Source organism: Cucurbita pepo, chromosome 17 (genome assembly GCF_057944985.1).
Source record: "Cucurbita pepo subsp. pepo isolate OVF chromosome 17, ASM5794498v1, whole genome shotgun sequence".
Classification (NCBI taxonomy): domain Eukaryota; kingdom Viridiplantae; phylum Streptophyta; class Magnoliopsida; order Cucurbitales; family Cucurbitaceae; genus Cucurbita; species Cucurbita pepo.
The window spans coordinates 9,006,653-9,023,022 of NC_141814.1; positions in this window are offsets into that span (position 1 = coordinate 9,006,653).

Consider the following 16,370-nt stretch of genomic DNA (forward strand, 5'->3'; position numbering starts at 1 on the left):
ATGTGCTAAATAAACTGAGTAACAGTCTACGTTTTCCAAAATTTTAGTGGGGAATGATCAGGCATAATGATTTATAATAGAATTTCGAAGAAACGGAGTGCATAAATAAAACAGCAAAAGAGTGCTTATAATCGAAACCCTTATCTGGGATGTTTGAAGCACGTACAAAAAAAATCCGAGTACCGCTCGACATTTGTCAAAATTTTTGTCAGGATTGATCAGGCTCGATCATTTATAATAGAAAGTCAAAGAAACGGACTGTATAATATAGTAAGAGAGTGCTTAAAATTGAAACCATAATTTGAAAACCCTAATCTTGAAGGTTTGAAGTACGTGCTATAAAAACCGAGTAATATGCGACATTTTAAGAAATTTTTGTGGGGAATGATTAGGCTTCATGATTTAGAATAGAATTTCGAATAAACGGAGTGTATAAAACAGTAAACGATTGCTTAAAATTGAAACCCTAATCTGGAAACCCTAATCCAGGGCGTTTGAAGCATGTGCTAAATAAACTGAGTAACAGTCTACGTTTTTCAAAATTTTAGTGGGGAATGATCAGGCATAATGATTTATAATAGAATTTCGAAGAAACGGAGTGCATAAATAAAACAGCAAAAGAGTGCTTATAATCGAAACCCTTATCTGGGATGTTTGAAGCACGTGCAAAAAAAATCCGAGTACCGCTCGACATTTGTCAAAATTTTTGTCAGGATTGATCAGGCTCGATCATTTATAATAGAAAGTCAAAGAAACGGACTGTATAATATAGTAAGAGAGTGCTTAAAATTGAAACCATAATTTGAAAACCCTAATCTTGAAGGTTTGAAGTACGTGCTATAAAAACCGAGTAATATGCGACATTTTAAGAAATTTTTTTGGGGAATGATTAGGCTTCATGATTTAGAATAGAATTTCGAATAAACGGAGTGTATAAAACAGTAAACGATTGCTTAAAATTGAAACCCTAATCTGGAAACCCTAAACGAGGGCGTTTGAAGCATGTGCTAAATAAACTGAGTAACAGTCTACGTTTTCCAAAATTTTAGTGGGGAATGATCAGGCATAATGATTTATAATAGAATTTCGAAGAAACGGAGTGCATAAATAAAACAGCAAAAGAGTGCTTATAATCGAAACCCTTATCTGGGATGTTTGAAGCACGTACAAAAAAAATCCGAGTACCGCTCGACATTTGTCAAAATTTTTGTCAGGATTGATCAGGCTCGATCATTTATAATAGAAAGTCAAAGAAACGGACTGTATAATATATTAAGAGAGTGCTTAAAATTGAAACCATAATTTGAAAACCCTAATCTTGAAGGTTTGAAGTACGTGCTATAAAAACCGAGTAATATGCGACATTTTAAGAAATTTTTGTGGGGAATGATTAGGCTTCATGATTTAGAATAGAATTTCGAATAAACGGAGTGTATAAAACAGTAAACGATTGCTTAAAATTGAAACCCTAATCTGGAAACCCTAATCCAGGGCGTTTGAAGCATGTGCTAAATAAACTGAGTAACAGTCTACGTTTTTCAAAATTTTAGTGGGGAATGATCAGGCATAATGATTTATAATAGAATTTCGAAGAAACGGAGTGCATAAATAAAACAGCAAAAGAGTGCTTATAATCGAAACCCTTATCTGGGATGTTTGAAGCACGTGCAAAAAAAATCCGAGTACCGCTCGACATTTGTCAAAATTTTTGTCAGGATTGATCAGGCTCGATCATTTATAATAGAAAGTCAAAGAAACGGACTGTATAATATAGTAAGAGAGTGCTTAAAATTGAAACCATAATTTGAAAACCCTAATCTTGAAGGTTTGAAGTACGTGCTATAAAAACCGAGTAATATGCGACATTTTAAGAAATTTTTGTGGGGAATGATTAGGCTTCATGATTTAGAATAGAATTTCGAATAAACGGAGTGTATAAAACAGTAAACGATTGCTTAAAATTGAAACCCTAATCTGGAAACCCTAATCCAGGGCGTTTGAAGCATGTGCTAAATAAACTGAGTAACAGTCTACGTTTTTCAAAATTTTAGTGGGGAATGATCAGGCATAATGATTTATAATAGAATTTCGAAGAAACGGAGTGCATAAATAAAACAGCAAAAGAGTGCTTATAATCGAAACCCTTATCTGGGATGTTTGAAGCACGTGCAAAAAAAATCCGAGTACCGCTCGACATTTGTCAAAATTTTTGTCAGGATTGATCAGGCTCGATCATTTATAATAGAAAGTCAAAGAAACGGACTGTATAATATAGTAAGAGAGTGCTTAAAATTGAAACCATAATTTGAAAACCCTAATCTTGAAGGTTTGAAGTACGTGCTATAAAAACCGAGTAATATGCGACATTTTAAGAAATTTTTGTGGGGAATGATTAGGCTTCATGATTTAGAATAGAATTTCGAATAAACGGAGTGTATAAAACAGTAAACGATTGCTTAAAATTGAAACCCTAATCTGGAAACCCTAATCCAGGGCGTTTGAAGCATGTGCTAAATAAACTGAGTAACAGTCTACGTTTTTCAAAATTTTAGTGGGGAATGATCAGGCATAATGATTTATAATAGAATTTCGAAGAAACGGAGTGCATAAATAAAACAGCAAAAGAGTGCTTATAATCGAAACCCTTATCTGGGATGTTTGAAGCACGTGCAAAAAAAATCCGAGTACCGCTCGACATTTGTCAAAATTTTTGTCAGGATTGATCAGGCTCGATCATTTATAATAGAAAGTCAAAGAAACGGACTGTATAATATAGTAAGAGAGTGCTTAAAATTGAAACCATAATTTGAAAACCCTAATCTTGAAGGTTTGAAGTACGTGCTATAAAAACCGAGTAATATGCGACATTTTAAGAAATTTTTGTGGGGAATGATTAGGCTTCATGATTTAGAATAGAATTTCGAATAAACGGAGTGTATAAAACAGTAAACGATTGCTTAAAATTGAAACCCTAATCTGGAAACCCTAATCCAGGGCGTTTGAAGCATGTGCTAAATAAACTGAGTAACAGTCTACGTTTTTCAAAATTTTAGTGGGGAATGATCAGGCATAATGATTTATAATAGAATTTCGAAGAAACGGAGTGCATAAATAAAACAGCAAAAGAGTGCTTATAATCGAAACCCTTATCTGGGATGTTTGAAGCACGTGCAAAAAAAATCCGAGTACCGCTCGACATTTGTCAAAATTTTTGTCAGGATTGATCAGGCTCGATCATTTATAATAGAAAGTCAAAGAAACGGACTGTATAATATAGTAAGAGAGTGCTTAAAATTGAAACCATAATTTGAAAACCCTAATCTTGAAGGTTTGAAGTACGTGCTATAAAAACCGAGTAATATGCGACATTTTAAGAAATTTTTGTGGGGAATGATTAGGCTTCATGATTTAGAATAGAATTTCGAATAAACGGAGTGTATAAAACAGTAAACGATTGCTTAAAATTGAAACCCTAATCTGGAAACCCTAATCCAGGGCGTTTGAAGCATGTGCTAAATAAACTGAGTAACAGTCTACGTTTTTTCAAAATTTTAGTGGGGAATGATCAGGCATAATGATTTATAATAGAATTTCGAAGAAACGGAGTGCATAAATAAAACAGCAAAAGAGTGCTTATAATCGAAACCCTTATCTGGGATGTTTGAAGCACGTGCAAAAAAAATCCGAGTACCGCTCGACATTTGTCAAAATTTTTGTCAGGATTGATCAGGCTCGATCATTTATAATAGAAAGTCAAAGAAACGGACTGTATAATATAGTAAGAGAGTGCTTAAAATTGAAACCATAATTTGAAAACCCTAATCTTGAGGGTTTGAAGTACGTGCTATAAAAACCGAGTAATATGCGACATTTTAAGAAATTTTTGTGGGGAATGATTAGGCTTCATGATTTAGAATAGAATTTCGAATAAACGGAGTGTATAAAACAGTAAACGATTGCTTAAAATTGAAACCCTAATCTGGAAACCCTAATCCAGGGCGTTTGAAGCATGTGCTAAATAAACTGAGTAACAGTCTACGTTTTCCAAAATTTTAGTGGGGAATGATCAGGCATAATGATTTATAATAGAATTTCGAAGAAACGGAGTGCACAAATAAAACAGCAAAATAGTGCTTATAATCGAAACCCAAATCTGGGATGTTTGAAGCACATGCAAAAAAAATCGAGTACCGCTCGACATTTGTCAAAATTTTTGTCAGGATTGATCAGGCTCGATCATTTATAATAGAAAGTCAAAGAAACGGACTGTATAATATAGTAAGAGAGTGCTTAAAATTGAAACCATAATTTGAAAACCCTAATCTTGAAGGTTTGAAGTACGTGCTATAAAAACCGAGTAATATGCGACATTTTAAGAAATTTTTTTGGGGAATGATTAGGCTTCATGATTTAGAATAGAATTTCGAATAAACGGAGTGTATAAAACAGTAAACGATTGCTTAAAATTGAAACCCTAATCTGGAAACCCTAAACGAGGGCGTTTGAAGCATGTGCTAAATAAACTGAGTAACAGTCTACGTTTTCCAAAATTTTAGTGGGGAATGATCAGGCATAATGATTTATAATAGAATTTCGAAGAAACGGAGTGCATAAATAAAACAGCAAAAGAGTGCTTATAATCGAAACCCTTATCTGGGATGTTTGAAGCACGTGCAAAAAAAATCCGAGTACCGCTCGACATTTGTCAAAATTTTTGTCAGGATTGATCAGGCTCGATCATTTATAATAGAAAGTCAAAGAAACGGACTGTATAATATAGTAAGAGAGTGCTTAAAATTGAAACCATAATTTGAAAACCCTAATCTTGAAGGTTTGAAGTACGTGCTATAAAAACCGAGTAATATGCGACATTTTAAGAAATTTTTGTGGGGAATGATTAGGCTTCATGATTTAGAATAGAATTTCGAATAAACGGAGTGTATAAAACAGTAAACGATTGCTTAAAATTGAAACCCTAATCTGGAAACCCTAATCCAGGGCGTTTGAAGCATGTGCTAAATAAACTGAGTAACAGTCTACGTTTTTCAAAATTTTAGTGGGGAATGATCAGGCATAATGATTTATAATAGAATTTCGAAGAAACGGAGTGCATAAATAAAACAGCAAAAGAGTGCTTATAATCGAAACCCTTATCTGGGATGTTTGAAGCACGTGCAAAAAAAATCCGAGTACCGCTCGACATTTGTCAAAATTTTTGTCAGGATTGATCAGGCTCGATCATTTATAATAGAAAGTCAAAGAAACGGACTGTATAATATAGTAAGAGAGTGCTTAAAATTGAAACCATAATTTGAAAACCCTAATCTTGAAGGTTTGAAGTACGTGCTATAAAAACCGAGTAATATGCGACATTTTAAGAAATTTTTGTGGGGAATGATTAGGCTTCATGATTTAGAATAGAATTTCGAATAAACGGAGTGTATAAAACAGTAAACGATTGCTTAAAATTGAAACCCTAATCTGGAAACCCTAATCCAGGGCGTTTGAAGCATGTGCTAAATAAACTGAGTAACAGTCTACGTTTTTCAAAATTTTAGTGGGGAATGATCAGGCATAATGATTTATAATAGAATTTCGAAGAAACGGAGTGCATAAATAAAACAGCAAAAGAGTGCTTATAATCGAAACCCTTATCTGGGATGTTTGAAGCACGTGCAAAAAAAATCCGAGTACCGCTCGACATTTGTCAAAATTTTTGTCAGGATTGATCAGGCTCGATCATTTATAATAGAAAGTCAAAGAAACGGACTGTATAATATAGTAAGAGAGTGCTTAAAATTGAAACCATAATTTGAAAACCCTAATCTTGAAGGTTTGAAGTACGTGCTATAAAAACCGAGTAATATGCGACATTTTAAGAAATTTTTGTGGGGAATGATTAGGCTTCATGATTTAGAATAGAATTTCGAATAAACGGAGTGTATAAAACAGTAAACGATTGCTTAAAATTGAAACCCTAATCTGGAAACCCTAATCTAGGGCGTTTGAAGCATGTGCTAAATAAACTGAGTAACAGTCTACGTTTTTCAAAATTTTAGTGGGGAATGATCAGGCATAATGATTTATAATAGAATTTCGAAGAAACGGAGTGCATAAATAAAACAGCAAAAGAGTGCTTATAATCGAAACCCTTATCTGGGATGTTTGAAGCACGTGCAAAAAAAATCCGAGTACCGCTCGACATTTGTCAAAATTTTTGTCAGGATTGATCAGGCTCGATCATTTATAATAGAAAGTCAAAGAAACGGACTGTATAATATAGTAAGAGAGTGCTTAAAATTGAAACCATAATTTGAAAACCCTAATCTTGAAGGTTTGAAGTACGTGCTATAAAAACCGAGTAATATGCGACATTTTAAGAAATTTTTGTGGGGAATGATTAGGCTTCATGATTTAGAATAGAATTTCGAATAAACGGAGTGTATAAAACAGTAAACGATTGCTTAAAATTGAAACCCTAATCTGGAAACCCTAAACGAGGGCGTTTGAAGCATGTGCTAAATAAACTGAGTAACAGTCTACGTTTTTCAAAATTTTAGTGGGGAATGATCAGGCATAATGATTTATAATAGAATTTCGAAGAAACGGAGTGCATAAATAAAACAGCAAAAGAGTGCTTATAATCGAAACCCTTATCTGGGATGTTTGAAGCACGTGCAAAAAAAATCCGAGTACCGCTCGACATTTGTCAAAATTTTTGTCAGGATTGATCAGGCTCGATCATTTATAATAGAAAGTCAAAGAAACGGACTGTATAATATAGTAAGAGAGTGCTTAAAATTGAAACCATAATTTGAAAACCCTAATCTTGAAGGTTTGAAGTACGTGCTATAAAAACCGAGTAATATGCGACATTTTAAGAAATTTTTGTGGGGAATGATTAGGCTTTATGATTTAGAATAGAATTTCGAATAAACGGAGTGTATAAAACAGTAAACGATTGCTTAAAATTGAAACCCTAATCTGGAAACCCTAATCCAGGGCGTTTGAAGCATGTGCTAAATAAACTGAGTAACAGTCTACGTTTTCCAAAATTTTAGTGGGGAATGATCAGGCATAATGATTTATAATAGAATTTCGAAGAAACGGAGAGCACAAATAAAACAGCAAAATAGTGCTTATAATCGAAACCCAAATCTGGGATGTTTGAAGCACATGCAAAAAAAATCGAGTACCGCTCGACATTTGTCAAAATTTTTGTCAGGATTGATCAGGCTCGATCATTTATAATAGAAAGTCAAAGAAACGGACTGTATAATATAGTAAGAGAGTGCTTAAAATTGAAACCATAATTTGAAAACCCTAATCTTGAAGGTTTGAAGTACGTGCTATAAAAACCGAGTAATATGCGACATTTTAAGAAATTTTTTTGGGGAATGATTAGGCTTCATGATTTAGAATAGAATTTCGAATAAACGGAGTGTATAAAACAGTAAACGATTGCTTAAAATTGAAACCCTAATCTGGAAACCCTAAACGAGGGCGTTTGAAGCATGTGCTAAATAAACTGAGTAACAGTCTACGTTTTCCAAAATTTTAGTGGGGAATGATCAGGCATAATGATTTATAATAGAATTTCGAAGAAACGGAGTGCATAAATAAAACAGCAAAAGAGTGCTTATAATCGAAACCCTTATCTGGGATGTTTGAAGCACGTACAAAAAAAATCCGAGTACCGCTCGACATTTGTCAAAATTTTTGTCAGGATTGATCAGGCTCGATCATTTATAATAGAAAGTCAAAGAAACGGACTGTATAATATATTAAGAGAGTGCTTAAAATTGAAACCATAATTTGAAAACCCTAATCTTGAAGGTTTGAAGTACGTGCTATAAAAACCGAGTAATATGCGACATTTTAAGAAATTTTTGTGGGGAATGATTAGGCTTCATGATTTAGAATAGAATTTCGAATAAACGGAGTGTATAAAACAGTAAACGATTGCTTAAAATTGAAACCCTAATCTGGAAACCCTAATCCAGGGCGTTTGAAGCATGTGCTAAATAAACTGAGTAACAGTCTACGTTTTTCAAAATTTTAGTGGGGAATGATCAGGCATAATGATTTATAATAGAATTTCGAAGAAACGGAGTGCATAAATAAAACAGCAAAAGAGTGCTTATAATCGAAACCCTTATCTGGGATGTTTGAAGCACGTGCAAAAAAAATCCGAGTACCGCTCGACATTTGTCAAAATTTTTGTCAGGATTGATCAGGCTCGATCATTTATAATAGAAAGTCAAAGAAACGGACTGTATAATATAGTAAGAGAGTGCTTAAAATTGAAACCATAATTTGAAAACCCTAATCTTGAAGGTTTGAAGTACGTGCTATAAAAACCGAGTAATATGCGACATTTTAAGAAATTTTTGTGGGGAATGATTAGGCTTCATGATTTAGAATAGAATTTCGAATAAACGGAGTGTATAAAACAGTAAACGATTGCTTAAAATTGAAACCCTAATCTGGAAACCCTAATCCAGGGCGTTTGAAGCATGTGCTAAATAAACTGAGTAACAGTCTACGTTTTTCAAAATTTTAGTGGGGAATGATCAGGCATAATGATTTATAATAGAATTTCGAAGAAACGGAGTGCATAAATAAAACAGCAAAAGAGTGCTTATAATCGAAACCCTTATCTGGGATGTTTGAAGCACGTGCAAAAAAAATCCGAGTACCGCTCGACATTTGTCAAAATTTTTGTCAGGATTGATCAGGCTCGATCATTTATAATAGAAAGTCAAAGAAACGGACTGTATAATATAGTAAGAGAGTGCTTAAAATTGAAACCATAATTTGAAAACCCTAATCTTGAAGGTTTGAAGTACGTGCTATAAAAACCGAGTAATATGCGACATTTTAAGAAATTTTTGTGGGGAATGATTAGGCTTCATGATTTAGAATAGAATTTCGAATAAACGGAGTGTATAAAACAGTAAACGATTGCTTAAAATTGAAACCCTAATCTGGAAACCCTAATCCAGGGCGTTTGAAGCATGTGCTAAATAAACTGAGTAACAGTCTACGTTTTTCAAAATTTTAGTGGGGAATGATCAGGCATAATGATTTATAATAGAATTTCGAAGAAACGGAGTGCATAAATAAAACAGCAAAAGAGTGCTTATAATCGAAACCCTTATCTGGGATGTTTGAAGCACGTGCAAAAAAAATCCGAGTACCGCTCGACATTTGTCAAAATTTTTGTCAGGATTGATCAGGCTCGATCATTTATAATAGAAAGTCAAAGAAACGGACTGTATAATATAGTAAGAGAGTGCTTAAAATTGAAACCATAATTTGAAAACCCTAATCTTGAAGGTTTGAAGTACGTGCTATAAAAACCGAGTAATATGCGACATTTTAAGAAATTTTTGTGGGGAATGATTAGGCTTCATGATTTAGAATAGAATTTCGAATAAACGGAGTGTATAAAACAGTAAACGATTGCTTAAAATTGAAACCCTAATCTGGAAACCCTAATCTAGGGCGTTTGAAGCATGTGCTAAATAAACTGAGTAACAGTCTACGTTTTTCAAAATTTTAGTGGGGAATGATCAGGCATAATGATTTATAATAGAATTTCGAAGAAACGGAGTGCATAAATAAAACAGCAAAAGAGTGCTTATAATCGAAACCCTTATCTGGGATGTTTGAAGCACGTGCAAAAAAAATCCGAGTACCGCTCGACATTTGTCAAAATTTTTGTCAGGATTGATCAGGCTCGATCATTTATAATAGAAAGTCAAAGAAACGGACTGTATAATATAGTAAGAGAGTGCTTAAAATTGAAACCATAATTTGAAAACCCTAATCTTGAAGGTTTGAAGTACGTGCTATAAAAACCGAGTAATATGCGACATTTTAAGAAATTTTTTTGGGGAATGATTAGGCTTCATGATTTAGAATAGAATTTCGAATAAACGGAGTGTATAAAACAGTAAACGATTGCTTAAAATTGAAACCCTAATCTGGAAACCCTAAACGAGGGCGTTTGAAGCATGTGCTAAATAAACTGAGTAACAGTCTACGTTTTCCAAAATTTTAGTGGGGAATGATCAGGCATAATGATTTATAATAGAATTTCGAAGAAACGGAGTGCATAAATAAAACAGCAAAAGAGTGCTTATAATCGAAACCCTTATCTGGGATGTTTGAAGCACGTACAAAAAAAATCCGAGTACCGCTCGACATTTGTCAAAATTTTTGTCAGGATTGATCAGGCTCGATCATTTATAATAGAAAGTCAAAGAAACGGACTGTATAATATATTAAGAGAGTGCTTAAAATTGAAACCATAATTTGAAAACCCTAATCTTGAAGGTTTGAAGTACGTGCTATAAAAACCGAGTAATATGCGACATTTTAAGAAATTTTTGTGGGGAATGATTAGGCTTCATGATTTAGAATAGAATTTCGAATAAACGGAGTGTATAAAACAGTAAACGATTGCTTAAAATTGAAACCCTAATCTGGAAACCCTAATCCAGGGCGTTTGAAGCATGTGCTAAATAAACTGAGTAACAGTCTACGTTTTTTCAAAATTTTAGTGGGGAATGATCAGGCATAATGATTTATAATAGAATTTCGAAGAAACGGAGTGCATAAATAAAACAGCAAAAGAGTGCTTATAATCGAAACCCTTATCTGGGATGTTTGAAGCACGTGCAAAAAAAATCCGAGTACCGCTCGACATTTGTCAAAATTTTTGTCAGGATTGATCAGGCTCGATCATTTATAATAGAAAGTCAAAGAAACGGACTGTATAATATAGTAAGAGAGTGCTTAAAATTGAAACCATAATTTGAAAACCCTAATCTTGAGGGTTTGAAGTACGTGCTATAAAAACCGAGTAATATGCGACATTTTAAGAAATTTTTGTGGGGAATGATTAGGCTTCATGATTTAGAATAGAATTTCGAATAAACGGAGTGTATAAAACAGTAAACGATTGCTTAAAATTGAAACCCTAATCTGGAAACCCTAATCCAGGGCGTTTGAAGCATGTGCTAAATAAACTGAGTAACAGTCTACGTTTTCCAAAATTTTAGTGGGGAATGATCAGGCATAATGATTTATAATAGAATTTCGAAGAAACGGAGTGCACAAATAAAACAGCAAAATAGTGCTTATAATCGAAACCCAAATCTGGGATGTTTGAAGCACATGCAAAAAAAATCGAGTACCGCTCGACATTTGTCAAAATTTTTGTCAGGATTGATCAGGCTCGATCATTTATAATAGAAAGTCAAAGAAACGGACTGTATAATATAGTAAGAGAGTGCTTAAAATTGAAACCATAATTTGAAAACCCTAATCTTGAAGGTTTGAAGTACGTGCTATAAAAACCGAGTAATATGCGACATTTTAAGAAATTTTTTTGGGGAATGATTAGGCTTCATGATTTAGAATAGAATTTCGAATAAACGGAGTGTATAAAACAGTAAACGATTGCTTAAAATTGAAACCCTAATCTGGAAACCCTAAACGAGGGCGTTTGAAGCATGTGCTAAATAAACTGAGTAACAGTCTACGTTTTCCAAAATTTTAGTGGGGAATGATCAGGCATAATGATTTATAATAGAATTTCGAAGAAACGGAGTGCATAAATAAAACAGCAAAAGAGTGCTTATAATCGAAACCCTTATCTGGGATGTTTGAAGCACGTGCAAAAAAAATCCGAGTACCGCTCGACATTTGTCAAAATTTTTGTCAGGATTGATCAGGCTCGATCATTTATAATAGAAAGTCAAAGAAACGGACTGTATAATATAGTAAGAGAGTGCTTAAAATTGAAACCATAATTTGAAAACCCTAATCTTGAAGGTTTGAAGTACGTGCTATAAAAACCGAGTAATATGCGACATTTTAAGAAATTTTTGTGGGGAATGATTAGGCTTCATGATTTAGAATAGAATTTCGAATAAACGGAGTGTATAAAACAGTAAACGATTGCTTAAAATTGAAACCCTAATCTGGAAACCCTAATCCAGGGCGTTTGAAGCATGTGCTAAATAAACTGAGTAACAGTCTACGTTTTTCAAAATTTTAGTGGGGAATGATCAGGCATAATGATTTATAATAGAATTTCGAAGAAACGGAGTGCATAAATAAAACAGCAAAAGAGTGCTTATAATCGAAACCCTTATCTGGGATGTTTGAAGCACGTGCAAAAAAAATCCGAGTACCGCTCGACATTTGTCAAAATTTTTGTCAGGATTGATCAGGCTCGATCATTTATAATAGAAAGTCAAAGAAACGGACTGTATAATATAGTAAGAGAGTGCTTAAAATTGAAACCATAATTTGAAAACCCTAATCTTGAAGGTTTGAAGTACGTGCTATAAAAACCGAGTAATATGCGACATTTTAAGAAATTTTTGTGGGGAATGATTAGGCTTCATGATTTAGAATAGAATTTCGAATAAACGGAGTGTATAAAACAGTAAACGATTGCTTAAAATTGAAACCCTAATCTGGAAACCCTAATCCAGGGCGTTTGAAGCATGTGCTAAATAAACTGAGTAACAGTCTACGTTTTTCAAAATTTTAGTGGGGAATGATCAGGCATAATGATTTATAATAGAATTTCGAAGAAACGGAGTGCATAAATAAAACAGCAAAAGAGTGCTTATAATCGAAACCCTTATCTGGGATGTTTGAAGCACGTGCAAAAAAAATCCGAGTACCGCTCGACATTTGTCAAAATTTTTGTCAGGATTGATCAGGCTCGATCATTTATAATAGAAAGTCAAAGAAACGGACTGTATAATATAGTAAGAGAGTGCTTAAAATTGAAACCATAATTTGAAAACCCTAATCTTGAAGGTTTGAAGTACGTGCTATAAAAACCGAGTAATATGCGACATTTTAAGAAATTTTTGTGGGGAATGATTAGGCTTCATGATTTAGAATAGAATTTCGAATAAACGGAGTGTATAAAACAGTAAACGATTGCTTAAAATTGAAACCCTAATCTGGAAACCCTAATCTAGGGCGTTTGAAGCATGTGCTAAATAAACTGAGTAACAGTCTACGTTTTTCAAAATTTTAGTGGGGAATGATCAGGCATAATGATTTATAATAGAATTTCGAAGAAACGGAGTGCATAAATAAAACAGCAAAAGAGTGCTTATAATCGAAACCCTTATCTGGGATGTTTGAAGCACGTGCAAAAAAAATCCGAGTACCGCTCGACATTTGTCAAAATTTTTGTCAGGATTGATCAGGCTCGATCATTTATAATAGAAAGTCAAAGAAACGGACTGTATAATATAGTAAGAGAGTGCTTAAAATTGAAACCATAATTTGAAAACCCTAATCTTGAAGGTTTGAAGTACGTGCTATAAAAACCGAGTAATATGCGACATTTTAAGAAATTTTTGTGGGGAATGATTAGGCTTCATGATTTAGAATAGAATTTCGAATAAACGGAGTGTATAAAACAGTAAACGATTGCTTAAAATTGAAACCCTAATCTGGAAACCCTAAACGAGGGCGTTTGAAGCATGTGCTAAATAAACTGAGTAACAGTCTACGTTTTTCAAAATTTTAGTGGGGAATGATCAGGCATAATGATTTATAATAGAATTTCGAAGAAACGGAGTGCATAAATAAAACAGCAAAAGAGTGCTTATAATCGAAACCCTTATCTGGGATGTTTGAAGCACGTGCAAAAAAAATCCGAGTACCGCTCGACATTTGTCAAAATTTTTGTCAGGATTGATCAGGCTCGATCATTTATAATAGAAAGTCAAAGAAACGGACTGTATAATATAGTAAGAGAGTGCTTAAAATTGAAACCATAATTTGAAAACCCTAATCTTGAAGGTTTGAAGTACGTGCTATAAAAACCGAGTAATATGCGACATTTTAAGAAATTTTTGTGGGGAATGATTAGGCTTCATGATTTAGAATAGAATTTCGAATAAACGGAGTGTATAAAACAGTAAACGATTGCTTAAAATTGAAACCCTAATCTGGAAACCCTAATCCAGGGCGTTTGAAGCATGTGCTAAATAAACTGAGTAACAGTCTACGTTTTCCAAAATTTTAGTGGGGAATGATCAGGCATAATGATTTATAATAGAATTTCGAAGAAACGGAGAGCACAAATAAAACAGCAAAATAGTGCTTATAATCGAAACCCAAATCTGGGATGTTTGAAGCACATGCAAAAAAAATCGAGTACCGCTCGACATTTGTCAAAATTTTTGTCAGGATTGATCAGGCTCGATCATTTATAATAGAAAGTCAAAGAAACGGACTGTATAATATAGTAAGAGAGTGCTTAAAATTGAAACCATAATTTGAAAACCCTAATCTTGAAGGTTTGAAGTACGTGCTATAAAAACCGAGTAATATGCGACATTTTAAGAAATTTTTTTGGGGAATGATTAGGCTTCATGATTTAGAATAGAATTTCGAATAAACGGAGTGTATAAAACAGTAAACGATTGCTTAAAATTGAAACCCTAATCTGGAAACCCTAAACGAGGGCGTTTGAAGCATGTGCTAAATAAACTGAGTAACAGTCTACGTTTTCCAAAATTTTAGTGGGGAATGATCAGGCATAATGATTTATAATAGAATTTCGAAGAAACGGAGTGCATAAATAAAACAGCAAAAGAGTGCTTATAATCGAAACCCTTATCTGGGATGTTTGAAGCACGTACAAAAAAAATCCGAGTACCGCTCGACATTTGTCAAAATTTTTGTCAGGATTGATCAGGCTCGATCATTTATAATAGAAAGTCAAAGAAACGGACTGTATAATATATTAAGAGAGTGCTTAAAATTGAAACCATAATTTGAAAACCCTAATCTTGAAGGTTTGAAGTACGTGCTATAAAAACCGAGTAATATGCGACATTTTAAGAAATTTTTGTGGGGAATGATTAGGCTTCATGATTTAGAATAGAATTTCGAATAAACGGAGTGTATAAAACAGTAAACGATTGCTTAAAATTGAAACCCTAATCTGGAAACCCTAATCCAGGGCGTTTGAAGCATGTGCTAAATAAACTGAGTAACAGTCTACGTTTTTCAAAATTTTAGTGGGGAATGATCAGGCATAATGATTTATAATAGAATTTCGAAGAAACGGAGTGCATAAATAAAACAGCAAAAGAGTGCTTATAATCGAAACCCTTATCTGGGATGTTTGAAGCACGTGCAAAAAAAATCCGAGTACCGCTCGACATTTGTCAAAATTTTTGTCAGGATTGATCAGGCTCGATCATTTATAATAGAAAGTCAAAGAAACGGACTATATAATATAGTAAGAGAGTGCTTAAAATTGAAACCATAATTTGAAAACCCTAATCTTGAAGGTTTGAAGTACGTGCTATAAAAACCGAGTAATATGCGACATTTTAAGAAATTTTTGTGGGGAATGATTAGGCTTCATGATTTAGAATAGAATTTCGAATAAACGGAGTGTATAAAACAGTAAACGATTGCTTAAAATTGAAACCCTAATCTGGAAACCCTAATCCAGGGCGTTTGAAGCATGTGCTAAATAAACTGAGTAACAGTCTACGTTTTTCAAAATTTTAGTGGGGAATGATCAGGCATAATGATTTATAATAGAATTTCGAAGAAACGGAGTGCATAAATAAAACAGCAAAAGAGTGCTTATAATCGAAACCCTTATCTGGGATGTTTGAAGCACGTGCAAAAAAAATCCGAGTACCGCTCGACATTTGTCAAAATTTTTGTCAGGATTGATCAGGCTCGATCATTTATAATAGAAAGTCAAAGAAACGGACTGTATAATATAGTAAGAGAGTGCTTAAAATTGAAACCATAATTTGAAAACCCTAATCTTGAAGGTTTGAAGTACGTGCTATAAAAACCGAGTAATATGCGACATTTTAAGAAATTTTTGTGGGGAATGATTAGGCTTCATGATTTAGAATAGAATTTCGAATAAACGGAGTGTATAAAACAGTAAACGATTGCTTAAAATTGAAACCCTAATCTGGAAACCCTAATCCAGGGCGTTTGAAGCATGTGCTAAATAAACTGAGTAACAGTCTACGTTTTTCAAAATTTTAGTGGGGAATGATCAGGCATAATGATTTATAATAGAATTTCGAAGAAACGGAGTGCATAAATAAAACAGCAAAAGAGTGCTTATAATCGAAACCCTTATCTGGGATGTTTGAAGCACGTGCAAAAAAAATCCGAGTACCGCTCGACATTTGTCAAAATTTTTGTCAGGATTGATCAGGCTCGATCATTTATAATAGAAAGTCAAAGAAACGGACTGTATAATATAGTAAGAGAGTGCTTAAAATTGAAACCATAATTTGAAAACCCTAATCTTGAAGGTTTGAAGTACGTGCTAT